Source organism: Hibiscus syriacus, unplaced genomic scaffold (assembly GCF_006381635.1).
Source record: "Hibiscus syriacus cultivar Baekdansim isolate YM2019G1 unplaced genomic scaffold, ASM638163v2 tig00002840_pilon, whole genome shotgun sequence".
Taxonomy (NCBI): Eukaryota; Viridiplantae; Streptophyta; class Magnoliopsida; order Malvales; family Malvaceae; genus Hibiscus; species Hibiscus syriacus.
Genome location: NW_024061947.1, coordinates 6,652,639 through 6,667,600, shown reverse-complemented (window position 1 = coordinate 6,667,600; position 14,962 = coordinate 6,652,639).

Here is a 14,962-nt window from a genome sequence, read left to right as displayed (position 1 = left end):
GTAAACTGTCCATATGTCTCGAAAGACATAGGTAACCCTCGACTCTTGGCATGCCAACTATACCTCTAGCTCTCTTTACACATAACATGGGCATTAGCAATCTATCATGTCACATATTCACATGTACACTTTCATATCACGTCATATAAGCCCATAGCTTCTTTCACATAGATGTAGTCACATAGCTTCTTTTCATATTCTCATAAGATTACATAGCTTATATCTTATACTTTGTTTTCTCATGTTCACATATATCCTGTCATATGGCTCATATATATACATCACATAGCACATACTTCTCATATCATTACATTCAAAAGCATGTTAACAAATATAATCATGCATACATATAATTTATGTCATGCATATACGTATAATCATATATTCATGCATTCAACATAGGAAATAGACTTGTCACAAGTCTTGTTTCCATTTAGCACCATAAACGAATTAATATGCACTCACCTTGGCCTCACTAAGTTCGATCCACTTTTATGATTTCTTTTCTTTCGATCGAATCTTAACTTGATAATCGTTCCAGAACTTGTTCATGTTCGATATCTACATAATCATACATTGATACATATCAGTATCCAATTGATATATTCTAAACTATCACTCCAAAGGATATAAAGAAAGTTATTTTCAACTTTTAATAGAAGCATGCATCGATGCACTACCCCATGTATCGATGCATCCCTAAACAGGTGCATCGATGCACTATCTATGCATCGGTGCATAAATCCCATTCGATGTTTCCATTTTAATGGGTGCATCGATGCACTCCCTGTGCATCGATACACACTGAACAATTTCTAGAGATTCACCTTGAATGTGCATCGATGCACATAGCTCAGAATTCAATTTTAATCTCGAAAATCTACTTAAATCAACTCAAATGCTTCATCTTTCATCCCCTATCATATTCTCGACTCACATACACATATTCAAACTCATTTCTATTCATTAATCACCTCCTTAACATCCAAAACCTATTCTCCATATGTAATTAAAGAATTACACTAAATTTTCAACATGTTCCAAAATCAATTTTATTGCTTCTGACTTCTTAATTAAACCCTTGACAAGTCAAATTCATCCTTGGAACTTCAAAAACCTTTTTATAATAAAAGTTCATTTATAAACCCTTTATAGAAATTCTTTTCTAATTCTCTCTCTTTGGTGTTTTAAACTTATATAAGCTTTCCTTAAGCTTATATAACCCCCAAAGACTCAACTCCAACTTAAAACTTTCAAGAAATCAATTCTAAATCAAACTTACCTTTGCTCTTGGCTTCCACATGAAGAAGAAGAAGAAGAAAGGAGAAGAGAACTCTAGAGAATTCTCTCCCTTTCCACGTGTATTTATCCTTACCAATCCCATTTTTAATTCATTTCTTGGTCAATTGACCCTTTTGCCCTTTATTTCCTTTAATAATTACTAAATAACCTTCATCATATATATATCCAATAATCATTTAACTATTTCATTCTTCTACTTTAGTCACCAAATTCTGAAACTTTACAATTTGGTCACTAACCCGGTATTGCGGATGTTACAAATCTCCCCTCCTTTTTAAGAAAATTTGTCCTCGAATTTTCACTGGACATCTTGATAGAAACATATCTTGATAGAAATATATCTTCTAAAGTTCTCATGTTGTTTCATTTAATTAATCTTTCTTGTCATCATCAGAAACTTACTTTTCAATCCTTTAGCTTTTCAATTACCTTTTTCCTTTATATATATATTCATATCATGTCACTTATCATTTAAACAACAACCAATAACTTCAATCCATTTTCATCAATCAACAACCTAAATCCATCTCTAACTACCTTATAATAATAACCAAATTCGTTTTCCATCATCATTTAACCAAAAACACGACCTTAAATCTTTTTTAAATATGATTCAACATACACTTTTAAATAATCTATTCACATCACCTTGCACACTTTTCTTACTTCTATATCAAAATTATCATCTACATTCCATATAACCTTTATCGTATCTGATCCTTTAACTCAATCCCTTTCATTTCTTTATTTCATTCTTCCTTTATTTATTCCTTACACACAAATCATATCTTTCCTTTCATGTTCACATACTCTTGTCTTATCACCTATACTAATCTTTGTGTAACAATCTTCATTGCATCCTTATAACTTTGATATCCCTATTTCTTATACAGAACTTTTTTCTTTATCATCTCTTGTATTTGTATTTTCTTCTTTAAAGTCACTTTTTAAAACATACCAATGCTTATCTCTTTGCCTACATCATATATGTATGATCAAAATACATAACCACATCCAGATTCATATCATATTTAATTAACTCAACTTTATATTTCCTCTAATCTTATAACTCTAGCACCTTTACTCTGACAGCTAGATAATAACTTCTGTTCAATCTAGGGCACAAGCCCTATTCTACCAATCATATACATCCTTTCCAATCGAAATTATCTCAAAATTCGCTTACTCAACTTATCAATTTCACCTATATTCTTATACATCCTGAAATTTCTCAACATTCTGACTTCCTTTGTCTTATAATCTGATCATCGATATACACATTCTCAAACTCTTCTTATCAATCCTCAACTTTACTCAAATATACAAATCCTTATTTCCTTTACTATACCACATTATCATGTTCCAAATATATAACTGTATCCAAATCCATTTCATATTTGGTTATCATATCCTGACAATATCTTATAATCTTATAATTCCAGTACATTTTTATCACGTACTCTGGTTAGCCAATGCTAACTCTTTTCGTCTTAACTGCAAACCCTTATCATGTAAACACTCTTGCTTATACACAATGATATCCCTTCGTTTCGAACTCATAAGCTCTGACTTTATACATTTTATACGCTTGTCACTTATACACTCATCCTTGAACTCTTCTACCAATTATCATTGCATCATTTGATCTTTTAACGCTCTTATTGTGACACTTGTTCGCCATATTCTATATTATCCATGAAATAATAAACTACTCCATATCGCTTTTCCGATTCAAAACTGTGAAAAACTTTCTATCATTATTCAGATATGATTTCAACTTTCTGAAATCAACCTTTAATCTTATAAGACACTTTCTGAGGTTTATGCTCTTCATCCTGCCTGGCCAGGGCAGGTGAATTGCTATCACCATTAGATTTGTCAACTATCGATTCACTTCGATAATTTCTATAATAAATTTCAACTATATCCTACAAATCTTATTCTATTAGCAAGACAACATACTCCTTACACTATCAGATCAGAAATTTTCAATTTTAGTTGGCATGTACACATTTTTAAACCTCATTTGACTTCAGTTTAAGCCTAGAATAGGCTAAACCTTAGCTCTGATATCATTAAATGTAACACCCTCAACCCGTATCCGACCCGAATACGAGTCTGAGGTATCACATTGACTTTTCAAACTTTGACTCTTGACAAAATTCAAAGAAAATTCAAATACTTTCATTAAAATAAAAGTTTTTTATTTACATAAATTGACCAAAATAACCAAAAATTGATAAGAGCCTATACAACTCACTCAATTAGTACATGCCAACTATATTCAGATTAACCATACACATTTAAATCATCTATTTTCTGATCTGAAACTTTGTAAGGAAAATGCTGACCTGTCTTGCTCCTCTTAGCTCTTTACTCTTCTCACTTCTGTAACCTACGTGTGAAACAATCACACGCTAAGTCGTTGACTTAGTGAGGCATAAAACATATAATAAAACTCTAACTCGTAATCATGCTTGAACAATTTCTACTAACATATCACATACAAGCATCACACCCACATATACATATAATAATTAATACTATGCACCTTTCATATATTCATCTCTCTATATATATAATCCACACATACATATAATTATCTTCTTTCCTATCATTATCATATTATCACCTTTCATATTTCTATTCTCTTGTTTATATGATCAATTAAGCTCATATCATATATCTTATAGCATATACAATAATCACTAACACACATATATCATATACATTACATTCAATGTTATCTCTTATTAGCCCATGTGCACCTGTGAGAACTGTAGATATGTGGGTCTATTGAGGTTGTGCACCACTATGCTATCACCACAGCTCATATAAATGTCCCGAAGGACCTATCCAGATGTCACAAAGACCCCGGTAACTATCCAGAGGTCATAAAGAACCTCGGCAACTGTCCATAGGTCCCGAAAAACTTAGGTAAACTGTCCATATGTCTCGAAAGACATAGGTAACCCTCGACTATTGGCATGCCAACTATACCTCTAGCTCTCTTTACACATAACATGGGAATTAGCAATCTATCATGTCACATATTCACATGTACACTTTCATATCACGTCATATAAGCCCATAGCTTCTTTTACATATACATGTAGTCATATAGCTTCTTTTCATATTCTCATAAGATTACATAGCTTATATCTTATACTTTGTTTTCTCATGTTCACATATATCCTGTCATATGGCTCATATATATACATCACATAGCACATACTTCTCATATCATTACATTCAAAAGCATGTTAACACATATAATCATGCATACATACAATTGATGTCATGCATATACGTATAATCATATATTCATGCAGTCAACATAGGAAATAGACTTGTCACAAGTCTTATTTCCATTTAGCACCATAAACGAATTAATATGCACTCACCTTGGCCTCACTAAGTTCGATCCACTTTTATGATTTCTTTTCTTTCGATCGAATCTTAACTTGATAATCGTTCTGGAACTTGTTCATGTTCGATATCTACATAATCATACATTGATACATATCAGTATCCAATTGATATATTCTAAACTATCACTCCAAAGGATATAAATAAAGCTATTTTCAACTTTTAATAGAAGCATGCATCGATGGGTGCATCGATGCACTATCTATGCATCAGTGCATAAATCCCATTTGATGTTTCCATTTTAATGGGTGCATCGATGCACTCCCTGTGCATCGATACACACTGATTAATTTCTAGAGATTTACCCTTGATGCATCGGTGCACCTTGAATGTGCATCGATGCACATAGCTCAGAATTCAATTTTAATCCCGAAAATCTACTTAAATCAACTCAAATGCTTAATCTTTTATCCCCTATCATGTTCTCAACTCACATACACATATTCAAACTCATTTCTATTCATTAATCACCTCCTTAACATCAAAATCCTATTCTCCATATGTAATTAAAGAATTACACTAAATTTTCAACATGTTCCAAAATCAATTCTATTGCTTCTAACTTCTTAATTAAACCCTTGACAAGTCAAATTCATCCTTGGAACTTCAAAAACATTTTTATAATAAAAGTTCATTTATAAACCCTTAATAGAAATTCCTTTTTAATTCTCTCTCTTTGGTGTTTTAAACTTATATAAGCTTTCCTTAAACTTATATAACCCCCAAAGACTCAAATCCAACTTAAAACTTTCAAGAAATCAACAGCTAAATCAAACTTACCTTTGCTCTTGGCTTCCACGTGAAGAAGAAGAAGAAAGGAGAAGAGAACTCTGGAGAATTCTCTCCCTTTCCACGTGTATTTATCCTTACCAATCCCATTTTTAATTCATTTCTTGGTCGATTGACCCTTTTGCCCTTTATTTCCTTTAATAATTACTAAATAACCTTCATCATATATATATCCAATAATCATTGAACTATTTCATTCTTCTACTTTAGTCACCAAATTCTGAAACTTTATAATTTGGTCACTAACCTGGTATTGCGGATGTTACAAAGTGAATGTGGAATTGAGCTTGTGTTGGACCTAAAAGATGTTAGAAAAAGCATTTTTAATCTTGGGTCAAAAGGAGAAGAGAGCAATTATACTTTTTCTTGAAACAAAGGTTGAATTCCATTAATTTTGGGTAATCTCATCTCTGAAACACTCTTTTTGTTCACTCTTTTGTCTCTTCTTCACCTTCCTTAATCTCTTATTCTTCTTCTCACTCTATTCCACAAAGGTAATAACTTTGTTAACCATTCATCTTCATTCCGAGGTTGCAAGGTAAGAAATGAAATCCCTATCTCCTGAGCTTCCTTTCAAGCTCATCTTCTTATGTTTTGGCCATGGAAATCTTAGGTGGGGTTTATGATGGGTTTTAGGTTTTGGTGTTTAAAAGCATTCCTAGTTCATTCTTAGAGATCAGGAATCACATATCTATTCTTTTTAAGCCTCTATTTGGGTTACTAATCCGTTTCATTCCTTCCGTTTAGTCAAAGAAATTTAAAAAAGCTACAAGGTAAAAGGCAAAGGGAAATATATTATAAATAAAATTGCCAGGACCTTGTGTTTTGTATGGTGTGAGGTCCAATCTGACACGATGAAATTGATTCCAACTAAAGGCGCATATTTTTAATGGACCTCGCGCCCTGTAGAATGCGAGGTTTTTTTAACCTCGCTTCCGAAGGGGTGTGAGGACCACTATAAATAGAGACTCAATCTAAAGGTTTTTCTCACATATCTTGCTTTGAATCTTCTTTACTTCTTTTATTTTATTACTTTTAAAACTCGAATATTGGGTATTATGACAGAGTTTTTGAGACTCAATCGGTATCATATATGCGACTGTTGGCGGAGAAATCCTGAGGTAAATTTAATTTTTTATTTAGTTAATTTTTTTATTTAGTAATTTAATTTTTTTAATTTGAAGGGGTATGAATGATCGTTGATGGTGTATATAAATCGTGTCGAGGAACATGATTCGTAAATTATATTGTATTTGCACGAAGCTAGTTTTGGACAAATTAGCACTATAACTGACGGTGCTGAATTGCATCATCCACAAATAAACACATTGCTAGAAAGATCTAGGTCAGAGACACACACATTTCATTTTTTGTGTGGGGAGGCTACTATTACTTGCAACATGTTGTATTTCATCTTTGGCTACTTGTTCTGGTATGGGCCGAGAAACTTCATCTTTCATGAAACTTAACCTTCTTGAAAAACTTCTCATTTCTAAAAAGACACCATCTTCTGGTGGCATCCTCTATTTCTCACTTATGGCATTGATTTTACAAATGACACACCTCTTCTACATCTTTTTGTGTGCATAAAGTACAGAGGGGCTTCCCTCAAACTTAGTTTATAGTATCGATATTTATGTACCATAAATATTGATTTTTGGTCGAACATCAAGAAATAATCAGACAGCTGAAACTATGCATATTCTACAGGAATCCGAGAGACATGAACAACAAATATCCTAATCGATCACGTTGTATCGATTAATTGTTCTTTTTATTGTGATATTTTTGTAATTAACAAAGTATATTCGTTACTTTTTAATTTCTTTTGGTTTTGAACCATTTTTAATATGATTTTAACACCGCTTACAATGTCTTGTATGTGCTGATACTAGCCTCAATTGAAACATAAGTACCAATACTACACCTCTAATCTTATAATTACGAAAATTTTCAGATTAACTTCATGAAAATACTCTCCGAACATGCCTATGAAGCCATTTTAGCTTATTCTTCATGCTTAAAACCAAGCTTTGGAATCATTTTTAATGCGGTTTTTACACCGCTTACAATGTCTCATATGTGTCGATACTAGCCTCAATTGAAACATAATTACCAATATTACGCCTCTAATCTTATAAACTACGAAAATTATTAGATTAACTACTCGGAAAAAAACCCTCGAATATGCCTATCAAACCATTTTAGCTTTTTCTTCATACATAAAACAATATTTGGAACCTTTTTCAATGCGATTTTAAATCCACTTACAATATCTCATATGTGTCGATATTGGCCTCATTTGAAATTTTTTTTTCAATACTATGCCTATAATCTTATAAATTACAAACATTTTTAGATTAACTGTCCAAAAATACCCCCTCGAACATGCCTATAAACACTTGCAATGTGTGTTGAAAAATGCATAAACCTCGCGTTCTATAGGACGTGAGGTTCAAAATATAACCCACAATAAATTGTTAAGATGGTTCAATTTCTCGTGGTTATTGCATTTAGCAGAACGTGTGGTCTTTTATCCAAATTAAAATGTTGTTCTCTGAAAAGTGTTTCCATGTCGAACGGTTCTCGCGGCCTATAAAACACGAGGACCTTTTATGTATTTTAGATAACGCGAGGAAGTCCTACATAAGCAATTTTATAGGTATTTTTCCAAATAATTCTTAGTGGGGCCATTTTCATAATAAATAAATTTTTTGGATTTTTTAATAGAAACGCCCATCAATAACATTTGCACCAATAATAATTCCAAATTTTTTGTGTTCATTCTTTTATGAGTTGGTCCTTCGGTCCATGTGATTTAATTATACTCCGTATGCTCTCAATTTATAATATCATTAAGTATTAATAAAAAATAAAAACTATACTCAAATTAAAAAATTTAGTGCTTAAAGAACATTTTATTAAAAATAAGTAATTAAATTTTTTTTGTTACACTTTTAGGGGTCTATTGTTAAAAAATCTGTCATATTTAGTTTTTAAAAAAATATATTTTAAAATAATATTTTATTTTTATAAAAAATATAAACATAGCATGTGTCACTTAACAGTTTTTAATGATGGGGTGTAACGGAGAAAACATTAGACTCCTATTTTTAACGAAAAATTATTTAGATACCAAGAGTTAATTTTACGTATTATTTGGACACTTATATTTGCATTAAGCCTGTATTTGAAATATTTTAATTTTGATAAAATAAATATTTTAATAAAAATAATTTTTAAATTCATTTTTAGAAGGGGAATATATCTTTTTGTCTTTCAAAATCAAATAATACGTAAGGCTGAGCATAGTTGAGCTTCTTATAAATACCAAAGCAAAAAGCAAGTTGAGAATCAGCTCTTACTATTATCTAAGATATTCTATTATATTAAATAAAGAAAACAAGGTAAGTGAGAAAAATAGGAAATCTATATTATTTTCTCAATATAAAGTGTATATGAAATTATTTTTCTAATTCTATATTTATAGTTATATATAATTTTAATCTTAATGGACATTAAAGCATTAATAATATGTATATGAAAATACTATTTTTTTATAGACAAAATACTATTTAATAGATACTATTATATGTAATCAAAATAAATTTGAATTAAACTCATACTTTGGTAACAAACTTAAAATCTTAAAGTAATTGAAAATTAAATCAAGTTCTTACGGGTTAAATAATTTATTATTTTAAATTAAAACTCATGATTATAGACACCCCTTACTAGTACTTGGGATAATTTAACTCAGTTTATATAAAACATAACGAAAGGAGTAAATGGAGAGCCAAACTCCAAGCCTCAATGAAGAAGGTGGGGGCAAAAGAGAGTGGCCATGACCATCCCCTTTCATTATTCATTTAATAAAGATAAGTAGGGTTAGGCAATGAAGAAGAGCTATCGTATTAGCTGCTCATTAATTAAATTAAATAAATACCAACTAACTACTCCTACCCAAAAGTCCAAAGGCGAAGGCTGGCAACTGGAACTATCTTAATCTTTTATGCCTATGGGGTATGACAGATAATGTCAATTTTTATCATATATGGTAAAGAGTTACTGCTTCTTTGACTTGGTTTTCCAGCCTTTATTAAATATATAGTAATATTTTACATTATTCCAACTCCGTTTTTATTTATATTTTGGTAATACATTGTAAACACCCTTTTTGTCCGGGTCTAAAAAATATTATTTATATTATTATTATCATTATCATTGTTATTATTATTATTATTATTATTTATTTTACATTTTGTATAGGCCAAATCTGGAGCCCACCAGCTATCCTACATGAGGCCCAGCATACAACACTAGCCAAACCCACCAGTGACCCAGATCCAAGCAGCCCTCCAGCAACCCGGTTCAAGCCCAGATCCTACCCAACTCACTAGCAACCCAATTCAGACCCAGCTAACCCCTCAATCCAACTGACCCGATTGAAGCCTGAACCGGCCCAGATAGAAGATCCGACCCGAACCCCTAGGTTTTTTGAAACCTAACCCTAGGGGTATGATTTGTTACAGCCGCTTCCCTACTCTCTTGCTGCAGCCGCATGAACCCAAGTGTCATCATCTTAGCATAAAAAAATAGATAAAGTAGATTAGAACAGTGGATCTAGGATTTTATTTTAAAACCTATGTAACATACGGTTATAAAAACCGAACCATGTAACAAGAGAGGGGTTTCTTTTTCTCCCCGTTTTTCAGAAGCAATACAAAGAAAAATCATTTTTGAGGTATTTTAGTTTTATTTCTTTCGAATAAAAAGCAAATAAAAAAATTCTAGATCTATTTTTTACAGTGAAAAAGGGGAAAGAAAAAGAAAGAAGAATGAGTATTTTACCTGAGAGGGGAGTTTCGATCGGGGATTGGTTCCTTGGCGGTCAGAGGTTCAAGAGTCGAAGGGTCACGTTATTTTGGGGTCGTTTTTGAGGTTTTTTTTAGGTTATTTTAGGCTTCGGTTTGGCTTTAGGGAGATAGATCCAAATGTTTTGAGCGTTTTGGGATGATTTGGGGTTTTTGGCCACCGTGTACGACGGTGGGGCGGCGACCAGAGGCAGATCGGTCCAGTCGAGAGAGAGTTGAGAGAACTCTCCCAAATATTTTTGGGGTGGTTTTGGTTCAAAATGAAAAAAAAAGAATGGCATATATAAGAGGCGTTAATGGGTTATTTGCGTTTTAAGCACCTGAAAGATTTTCGTGTTTTTATATTTTGGTCCCTGTGGGGACCGAAATTGTTATTTTACCTTTATATCATATATGCTTTAAATTTATGGGTTATTTCGTTTTAAGTCCCTTTATTTTATTTTGTGTGTTTGCATTCTGATCCTAGGAGAGGGTCATTTTTGTTGTTTTACCATTTTTTATGCATGTTATTATTTATTGGATTATTTGCTATTTAGTCCCTCTATTTTCATGCGTTTTTTTTATTTTAATCCCTAAATATGTTTTATTATTTTATTTCAATTTAGTCCTTGCATTCTAATTGGTTTTAATTGAGCCCTTATTTTATGTTTCATTTGTTCCCTATTAGTTTGTTAATTTAAGATTCATGCAATTATGTCGTTGAATTTATGTTTATGTTTATTTTATTTTATGGTTTTGTTTTTACTATTTTTATTATTTCTTCGTTATTTTTAATTATTTTAATTCGGTTTAATTGTTTCGTTTCATAATTTAAATTATAGATTTAGTTTTAATTTAGATAAATATTCAAATCGAACTTAAAAATTAGAATGACACTCTAGTCTAATTATGGAGCAATTCGAACCGAATTTTCGTATAAAATGCCTGATTACTCGAATCGATTGCTTGTTTTTAAAATTTATCAATAATTAGTATTTTCTAAAAAACTTTATGTTTAATAATTTAGATAAAAAATAGCGTTTAAATTAATCATCAACTTTAGAATTTATCAATTTAGGTTCTAGAACTTTTAAATCTTTTAGAACTCGATTTTTAGATCTTGACCTTTTTAGTCTCGAACTTCGATTAGTGTTTGAATTTTGACATAATTAAATATGTAAAATAGAGCCTTAATTTTTGGCTGGATTTCAAACTAGTCCTTTTAATTTAGGGTATAATTTGAGCCGGCCCTCGCGTAAATGCTCGAGGGACCATCTCGATTATTCAATTCAATATTTGATTAAAATCAAATAGGACTAATATTAGAGCCCACGTTTTAGATTTGACCCCGAGGTTCCTTAATTTTCAAAATTTAACACTTTAAGCTATAAATAACCTTAATTTACTTATAGTTTAATAAGGATAAATAAGATTTTGTATTGCATTTTACTTTTAACTTTAAGGCACTGTTTACTTATTAAGGAATTAATAATATATCTCCCGCAATCATGCTCCGGAAGTGACTACTGATAATTCCCGAAATAAGTCGATATCCTTTTCAAAACCGCATAATGATTTTCTAAAAATAAGGCAATGTTCGGTTATTAGGCACAATAGTTGATCTCCCACGTTTATGCTAGGGGTGAATGCTATCGATCTCAATAAACGAATACCATTTTCAACTTTTGCACCCGTAATTATTTTTAAATTAAATAAAGATCGAACTCAAAGTTTTCGTTTTTAAATATAGGCTAATCAACTATGTATCAATTTTTGGGCGCTTGTGGGGTGTTAATCATTCTCCACGCGTAACTGACTCCCGAACCCGATTTATGAATTTTCGCAGACCTTAAAACTTGGTATTTTGATAAAAATAAAATGTTTTATTAAAATCACATGGTTTTTATAGTGTCCCAATCGCACCTTAAATAATTGGTGACGACTCTTCACCTTTCGAAACACTTTCCAAATAAAAAAAACCCACGAGTCGGTATCAGTCTTTCTTTGCTCTGGCGAAAAACAATGTCCACATACATAATCAAAAATATTTTAACACGTGGGTAATACAGATAGGGAGGTTGAATTCTATGAATGCCAGGAGGATGTGTCGAAGACTTATGGTACATCATTGTGGTCTAACATAAAACACTTTATGTTAGATAAAGGGTCTATAAAAATCTTAAAGGATAAAAATAGATTATAAATATAAAATATAAAAATATATATAAATTTAAAATTTTTAGGAGAATGACCATTCTGTTAACTCTTTTCGATCCATCCCTAGAAAGAGATATTAATGGATGAGATAACCAAAAGTGTAGGGAACTTGAGATTTTCAGCAGCAATTTTGGCATTGGAAGAGAAGGATGCATGCACCTGCGTTCAGCATGGACTTGTTTTAGACCGAATGCTGCTTTGTTTCTATTTGTGCGTGTGGATAGTGAAAGGCATATATATATATATATATATATATATTATAGAGATTATAAAATTTGAAATACTAATCTCAGAGGTTATTATTTTGTAATATTAATTTACTTTTTATTTTTTTAAATTCACCAATTAAGGTGTAGTTTGAAAATTTGATAAATCATTGAAAATAGTAAGGTGACGTTTGATTCGCTGAAATATTTCTGAGAGAATTGGAATCTGTAAAGGAATTGGAATCTGTCAGGAATTGGAATCCAATTCTATATTCTGTTTGGTTGGTAGAAAATGGAATTGTAATACAATTTCATATTTTGTTTGGTTTACAGACATGTCACGATTTTAGTAATGTAAAATGACAGAATTACCCTTTTTATTTTTTTGCTTTATTTTAGTTTGTTTTACAACGTACATGTTAATTAGTTACAAAAAATATACTAAAAACTATTTTTATTCAATATATGAATTAGAAACCAACCCGACACGACACGAAATAATAAACAAATTATTTTTATTCAATAAAAACATTGACTTAATTGAAAAAAATTATATATAGAGGGGTATTATTGTAATTATTCCTAAATATATAAGGTAAAATTATATTTTTTTCAGGTCGGGTCCGGTTTTTTTACCCCAAACCCGACCCGACCCGAATATCACACTTAAAAAAACTCGAATCAACCCGAATATCACACTTAAAAAACCCAACCCGACCCGAACAAAATAAAGTTTCACCGACCCGACCCGACCCAAATATATGAATTAGAAATCCGACCTGACCTGACCCGAAATAATAAAAAAATTATTTTTATTCAATAAAAACAGTGACTTAATTGAAAAAAAATTATATATAGAGGGATATTATTGTAATTATTCCTAAATATATAAGGTAAAATTATATATATTTTCGGGTCGGGTATTTTTCACCCTAAACCCGAACTCACCCGACCCGAATATCACACTTAAAAAAATTAACCCGACTCGACCAAAATAAAGTTTCACCCGACCTGACCCGAATATATGAATTAGAAACTCGACCCGAAATAATAAAAAAATATTTTTATTCAATATATAAATAAGTTACCAAAATATTGATGAGGGCAGTATGGTCAAATTTCAATTCTCTCCAACAAGAGAATTGAATTCCATCATAGAATGGATGTAATTCACTTTCCCTCATTTAATGAAAAGTTGAAGCCATGAGGGATTTCAATTCCCTTGGAAAACTTGAACCAAACATGAGAAAGTGGTAGAATTGAATTCCAATTCTCACAAATTTCAAGAGATTCATGCCATCCAAACGCCACCTAAGTTTAATATTTAATATTTTAGATGTGTTTGATAACTATATTAATTTTCTTAATAAGAATATATATTTGTAAAATATTTACGAATCAATCAGTCTTTTAGATAAAATATCTTCTTTTAAAGAAAAAAATAAATCTTTCATGAATAAAAACCAAAGGGTTACGTTTTTATATTTTAGTTTTTTATTCAACAAAAGTTAGAATAGTGTACACTAAATTACATTTTTTATTTAATAAATAAAAACGTACAATGCAAAAAAAAATCCCAACCATCCATTCCCAAAGAAGATATAATGACATATGATCGTCGGTATTCCTCCGTACAAAATATTGCCCGAAAAAGTTGTTTTGTTTTGGATTTATATATATATATATATATATATATATATACTGACAAGCATGCTATTTAAAAACTTTTTATATAATTTAATTGTTTAATACATTAATAATCCTAAAATAATATGTTGACCAACTTTAAAGGACAAATCAGTAACCACACCTGGCAAGAGCTTTCGTTTTTTATGTTAATTTTTGTTGTCACGTCTTTCACTGTTTGGTTCCCGAGAAAATCCCTTCAGGAAAAAAATTAATAAATAACATTTTCCTAAAAGCAGTATTTAGGTTGATCTTCATGTTCCTCTTAGATTTGGCGATTTTCTCGAAAAATCATTTTATGTGTCTTTATTTTCCTGTCAAGTATCATTTAGATTATATTTTTTTTGATATAACACTTTTATGGTAAGAAAGTACATTCTTGCATCGTGTTTTACGTTAATCTTACGTCACGTGGGTAAGTCGCCCCTTACAACGCCCCTTGTTAAGCGTATAAAAAATATAGTTGCCCACGTGCACACA